Source organism: Mandrillus leucophaeus, unplaced genomic scaffold, assembly GCF_000951045.1.
Source record: "Mandrillus leucophaeus isolate KB7577 unplaced genomic scaffold, Mleu.le_1.0 Scaffold587, whole genome shotgun sequence".
Lineage (NCBI taxonomy): Eukaryota > Metazoa > Chordata > Mammalia > Primates > Cercopithecidae > Mandrillus > Mandrillus leucophaeus.
In genome coordinates this window covers 1,161,712-1,167,711 of record NW_012106330.1, presented here as the reverse complement: position 1 = coordinate 1,167,711, position 6,000 = coordinate 1,161,712, and the positions used below count along the sequence as shown (strand labels likewise).

At 39.9% G+C, this 6,000-nt stretch overlaps 1 protein-coding gene across 2 annotated transcripts in view; it reads left to right on the top strand.

Moving 5' to 3' along the window:
• The window catches only part of SLC25A21 (solute carrier family 25 (mitochondrial oxoadipate carrier), member 21), a 552,502-nt gene that overhangs the window by 478,155 nt on the left and 68,347 nt on the right, over positions 1–6,000 (top strand). The gene's annotated exons all lie outside the window — the stretch shown is intronic.

Below are 6,000 nucleotides of genomic sequence, written 5' to 3'. Positions count from 1 at the left end.
TCTTTTCCTATCTGAATACCCTTGATTTCTTTCTCTTGCCTGATTGCCCTAGCCAGAACTTCCAACACTATGTTGAATAGGAGTGGTAAGAGAGGGCATCCCTGTCTTGTGCCAGTTTTCAAAGGGAATTTTTCCAGTTTTTGCCCATTCAGTATGATATTGACTGTGGGTTTGTTGAAACCATTTCTTAAGAATAGTTCTCACATCTTCCTTAAAAACACATTGCTTAAGATTTAACAATTATCTTTAATATAGTTATGATTTTAAGAATTTCAATTTAAGGCTTTTTGTTCAGAAAGGGATGTGCTAAAGGTAATTTGTGTCAGCATATTTTTAGCAGCAGGTTAACAGAAGACATCATTAAAAGCAGCTCAAATAGTAAAGGTTTATTCTTAATTTTACATCATCAGAAATCTGGAGGTAGAATGCCAGCATTGGTTACTTAAGAAGCCCAACAATGTCATCGAGGTCCAGGTCCCTTGCATCTTTATCCTTGGCCATCCTTAGCTTGGGAGCAATGATGTCTCACTTGGCGGCAGTCCACAGGCATCTCACACAGTTAGGAAACACCTAGCAAAGAAGGCAGGACTTTTCTTCCTATGGGCTTCTTTGCCTTAGACTGGAAATCCAAGTCTGCCAGCACACTATTCCCTCTTGTCTCTTGGGCTAGGCTTCAGTCATATGCCCATGCCTGACCCTCTCACTAGCAAAGGAATGAGCCCACCATGATGGGCTTGAACAATTCTGCTTTATCCCCTTGGCTGGAGTAGGACTCTCCTCCTTAAGCATGGAGTATGGGGATCACTTATACTCTGAGGAGCAAGTGAGGGGCATGTATCTGTTGGGTCAGTAACCAACATTCTCCCACATTGACAAAATTATCCTGGTGTGCCTCCTTTTTTTTTTTTTTTTTTTTTTTTTTTTAGACAGAGTCTTGCTCTGTTGTCAGGCTGGAGCACAGTGGCACGATCTCGGCTTACTGTAACCTCCACCTCCCGGGTTCAAGTGATTCTCCTGCCTCAGCCTCCCGAGTATCTGGGACTACATGCATGCACTACCACACCTGGTTAATTTTTGTATTTTTAGTAGAGAAGGGGTTTCACCATGTTAGTCAGGCTAGTCTCGAACTCCTGACCTCAAGTGATCCACCCACCTCGGCTTCCTGAGCTGCTGGGATTACAGATGTGAGCTACTGAGCCCAGCCTCCTGGTGTGCCTCTTAAGGGCAAAAGTCTGGCTTGAGGAGGAAAAAGTTTATCCTATGGTTCATTTTTTTCTCATTCTAAAACAACCAACAATTTTCACAAAAATGATCTTATTCATCTTAAACCAGTTCTATCAGTTATATAGTATTTCATATTACTTTAAAATAGAATTGAATAGAAATTGAAACAGAGACCTGTTTTTCATGGCGTTTTCTGCTTCCTTCTAAAATAAGAAATGACAAGGTATTGTTGCAACATAAATAATTTTTCAAAAGCTTTTATTAAAATAGTTGTTTTTTTCTTTTTTTAAAAGAAAAGCTATACTGTATAGCCTAGTGGTCAAGGACATAAAAGAACTTGATTTAGGTTGCTGTATCTTATTTGGCAATGACATGACAGTAGTCCTCACCAGCAAAATGAGAAAAATAATTATAAATATTTTAAAGAATTGTTGTGAAAGTTGATTGAGATTACTATGTGTACATATACCTACATGTTTTTATTCTTAACACAAAGGCTATTACATACTAAACTTTCAACAGATTTGTCTATTTTTACTTACAATAATATTTACAAAAATCCATAAACTTACAAGATAATACTTTTTTACATAGGCTAGTTAAAATCAGACTCGCACCTTTTAGAAGTATCAACGGCTCCATGTGAGTCAAAACTTTAGAGTAGAGTGGTGCCTTTGTTGTCATGTCAGAGAGAACTGCCTTTGCTGCTACATAAACGTTTAGAATCCCACAATCCATTCATCCAGCAAGTAGACTGAAAGCAGCTCTTGGCTGCTTGTGACGTAAGCGGGATGACACATGTTAACAATGGGTGTCACCAATCTCTTAACTTCCTGGATTATGGTCCTGGTAAGTTGTAGGCTCTGCACAGCAAGCCAAAACCACATGAAGGCAGAATGGACAGTGCATGTGAATATAAACATCAGTTATTTTGCAGGAAAAAAAAAAAGTATCTGCTTCATAAAACATCACAACTCCTTTTTGGTTTTTAGAAATGTCATATAATATTTTGCATTGGGAAAACTTTCAATAATTATCTAGTCAAGAATAGCTATCAGCTTGAGCCCTTAGCTACATGCTCTTACCCGCATTTTATATATGACTCTTCTGGTCGGCTCAAGGGCCAATTTTAACTGAGAGTGAAGCTCTTCCTATGATTGGACACGGCGTGGAGGTTCTACAGCAGCCACTTTGGCTAGAGGGGCTATGATGCTTACGTTCTGGATCAAGGGCTCTGGGTTATAAATAATGAATGCAACTCACTTATTTAGGTAAAAAAGAATTTACTGGAAATGTTACTGAGCATCTCATAGAATCAAAGGCAGAGGTAAATACCAATATTCAAGAAAGGCCAAGATGTAATTAGGCTTAAAGAATTCTGGAAGCAGGGCCACACTCACAGAACCAGAGCTTCTCCTTCTTGCTTCTGTGCCTCCCTAAATGGTGGCTTCTTTCTTTTTTGTCACTGTAGATTGACTTTCTCCAAATGACTGAAAGCATGACTGCCATTGAAATCCTAGATTTCTATGTTACAGTTTTCACCAAACAGAGCAAGACTGATCCTGTTCCATTTCCAAAATCCTAGGCTAGGTCTAGCTTGGATCAAATTAACTCAGGCAAAGAAGTAGAATGCCATTTGAACCCATCTGGGTGAGGCGCTCAGTCAACCCCTGCCTATAAGTAGTATCATATTGTACTAACGTGATTAAAACAACTTGATGGGGCTGTCCTAAGCAGAAGCGGTGCTGACCTGACTGTTCCATAGATGTTCTGTATTGCATGGATATAAGGTAAAAGCAATGCAAGGAGGTAGGTAGTCCTAGCTTCCATTTACCAACAAAGGCTGCCTATTGTCTTTGAGAACTTCTTGTTAAAATTGCTCATTCTCAGTTTGGAAGCTCAGGATGGTGGTATGGGAGGAGGGGAACGATCACACATGAAAGTAGCTGAGCAGAGAGAAGGGAAGGAGGGCACATCAATGAAGCATCATCAATACAAAGCAGAGGGCTCTGGACCTCCCAGCTCTTTTCATATTAAATCCTTATGCTTCTCCCAGCTGCCTCTTCTCTCCTGCATCACACCTCTTTTTAATATTTTCCCCCATCACTTTTAAAATGAGGACCTTCTGTGTACTTATAAGACTTTAGTCCTCTTCCAGAGAAGCCATGTAAGATTTGATGCAAAAGTCTAAAGTATGGCAGATTCTGTCTCTTCAGAGAAGTGCTTGCCCATGTCTTCTTGTACTTTTTCTCAGAATAACAGAATGTGAGGATTGAAACAGACCAGACTTGAGGGTCATCAAATGCATGGATTTTCCATGTACCTCCCAGTCACTGGTATTCATGACAAGTGGCCATCCGGACTGCTTGATCACATACCAAAGGGGAACTCACCACTTTTCAGGAGAGCCCATTCTATGTTTAGACAGTTCTGACTATTAGAAGTACTTCATTGTGTTAAGCTCCACCTGGGCCAAATATGTGTCTTTTCTTGTTGCTTCCACCTGTTGGAAGTTCTACCACCTGGAAACAAAGAGAAAAGTGTAATATCTTTCCTTCACACACACCTTTCAAAAGATCCATCACATTCACCAGATTTCTCCCTAAGATCATTCTTCTCTAGTTGAAGCAACTGTTCTTCCTATAACTGTTCTCTGTAGTGTGGGATTTCAAGTTCCTCTGTTGATCTGGACACTCTGTTTTAAAAGCTTTACTTATGTGAGTGTTTCTCTTTATTTTTTTTCCTACAATAATCAGGCATAGTCTTCCAGATGGGGAAAGATCAAACAAAAAGAACAGAAATAATAACCGTTTTCATTATATATATAGAACTTCTGTTCAGGAAAATCACGTTTATGTTTTGGGAAAACCAACCTATGCTTAGTCACTCTTTATGCCAAAAATCACATAGTGATTATAATGAAATTTAAATGAGAAAAGTATTTAAATGTTATTAGTTGCTAGAAGAAATTTGTGTTGATGTGAGAATTTCAGGCATCAGTAGTTCAAATTGGAATGGAAAAGGGGTGGGGACAACTCATGAATTGCCATAGCTCTCCAAATCACATATCTGATTTACTTCCTATTCCTAATGCTAGCACTATCCATTAAGTCAAAAATCGTGGACAGAGTAAGCCCATATCAGGGAATCATTTGATCCCTTTATTCCTCTTTATGACATCCATAAGCTTAACAAATGTTTGTGTCCTGGTTACATTAAAAAAAGGGTTTTGTGGCCGGGCGCAGTGGCTCAAGCCTGTAATCCCAGCACTTTGGGAGGCCGAGACAGGCGGATCACGAGGTCAGGAGATCGAGACCATCCTGGCTAACATGGTGAAACCCCGTTTCCACTAAAAAATACAAAAAACTAGCCGGGCGAGGTGGCGGGCGCCTGTAGTCCCAGCTACTTGGGAGGCTGAGGCAGGAGAATGGCGTAAACCCGGGAGGCGGGGCTTGCAGTGAGCTGAGATCCGGCCACTGCACTCCAGCCTGGGCGACAGAGCGAGACTCCGTCTCAAAAAAAAAAAAAAAAAAGGGTTTTGTGATAAGAACCCCAAAGGTGCACAGCCCTCAAGTTTATGTGTAAGCCCATGAATTGAGTAAAGCAGGCAAGTGCTTTAGTCCCCTCACCAAAAGGTACTGTATAAGCCAGTGAATTGAGGGAGAACAAGAGTTCGCCATGTTGGTTTGGGTGGCACAATGGGGTCACCTGAATAAATTCTCAACTTCTTGTTCCCAGAAGCACAGCTAGAAGTGGACCTAGTTTAAGGGAGTTGGAGTGAAGCTTGGGGGGTCAATCAGAGAGGCTGCAGCCCCTTGTTAGCTGGATATCCTAAATTAGGGACATGTTGAGCTCTGCCCTTATCTGTAGTCACTTATGGACTAATCAGGAAAAGTGATTACTCAGAGAATAATGCATAATATTCTCTTATATTTATATATTTTAAGATTTGAAGTAAGATATGGCATATATATGAAGATTCCAAGACAAAGGAATTTAAAATTTTGAATTCTAAAACTATAATAAGAAATAAATGGTGACTTGTAAATCTGATCATATGTCACTCATTCTTGCTTTTTTTCTAAAAATATCTGACTATGTTGCCCATCAACATTGGCAAAGAAAACTGGCTCATGCCCTGTGATTTTGCATATCAGCAAGGGAGTCTGACAATTCATCTGTTGGCAATACATAGTCCTATAGCCGGCCCTCTGTGACCTTCTTCCACCTCCATTAAGGAAGCTTAAAAATTATGACTAATTCAGGACGGGGCTGGAAGTCCTAGTACCATACCCACAGAGCTTGTTAGTTCCCTTGTATGAGTAAAGCTAAAATTGAAAATTTTATCACCTCCTTAGCCTCAGAAATGTACTGTCTAATGGGTTCAGGAATAATCCTAACCTCGTTTGGTTACCACAAGGGAGGAAATGCAGGACTGTAGATAGCTTGAAGCTACCTGCCACACAACTGAGAAGTAAACTCAAGAGCCCTTAGAGTAAGGAAGTCAGCTTCATCGTTAAGGTACAACTAATGGTCATGCTTAGCAACTTATCTAAGGGATTCCCATCTCAGTATCACGTATTCACCTTCTGAATATCATAATTCTAAGAGACATAGAATTTATTTCTTTATTTAGAATGAAAGGAAGACTTCATGATTGGTGTGATATGTTGAATGATCCGGAATACTTTAGGATTAGTTGCTTTATCTAAACAAAGACAGAAATACGGGTTTCTTAATTTCTTTACTCATAGGAAATCTTTTATTTCTCAAACA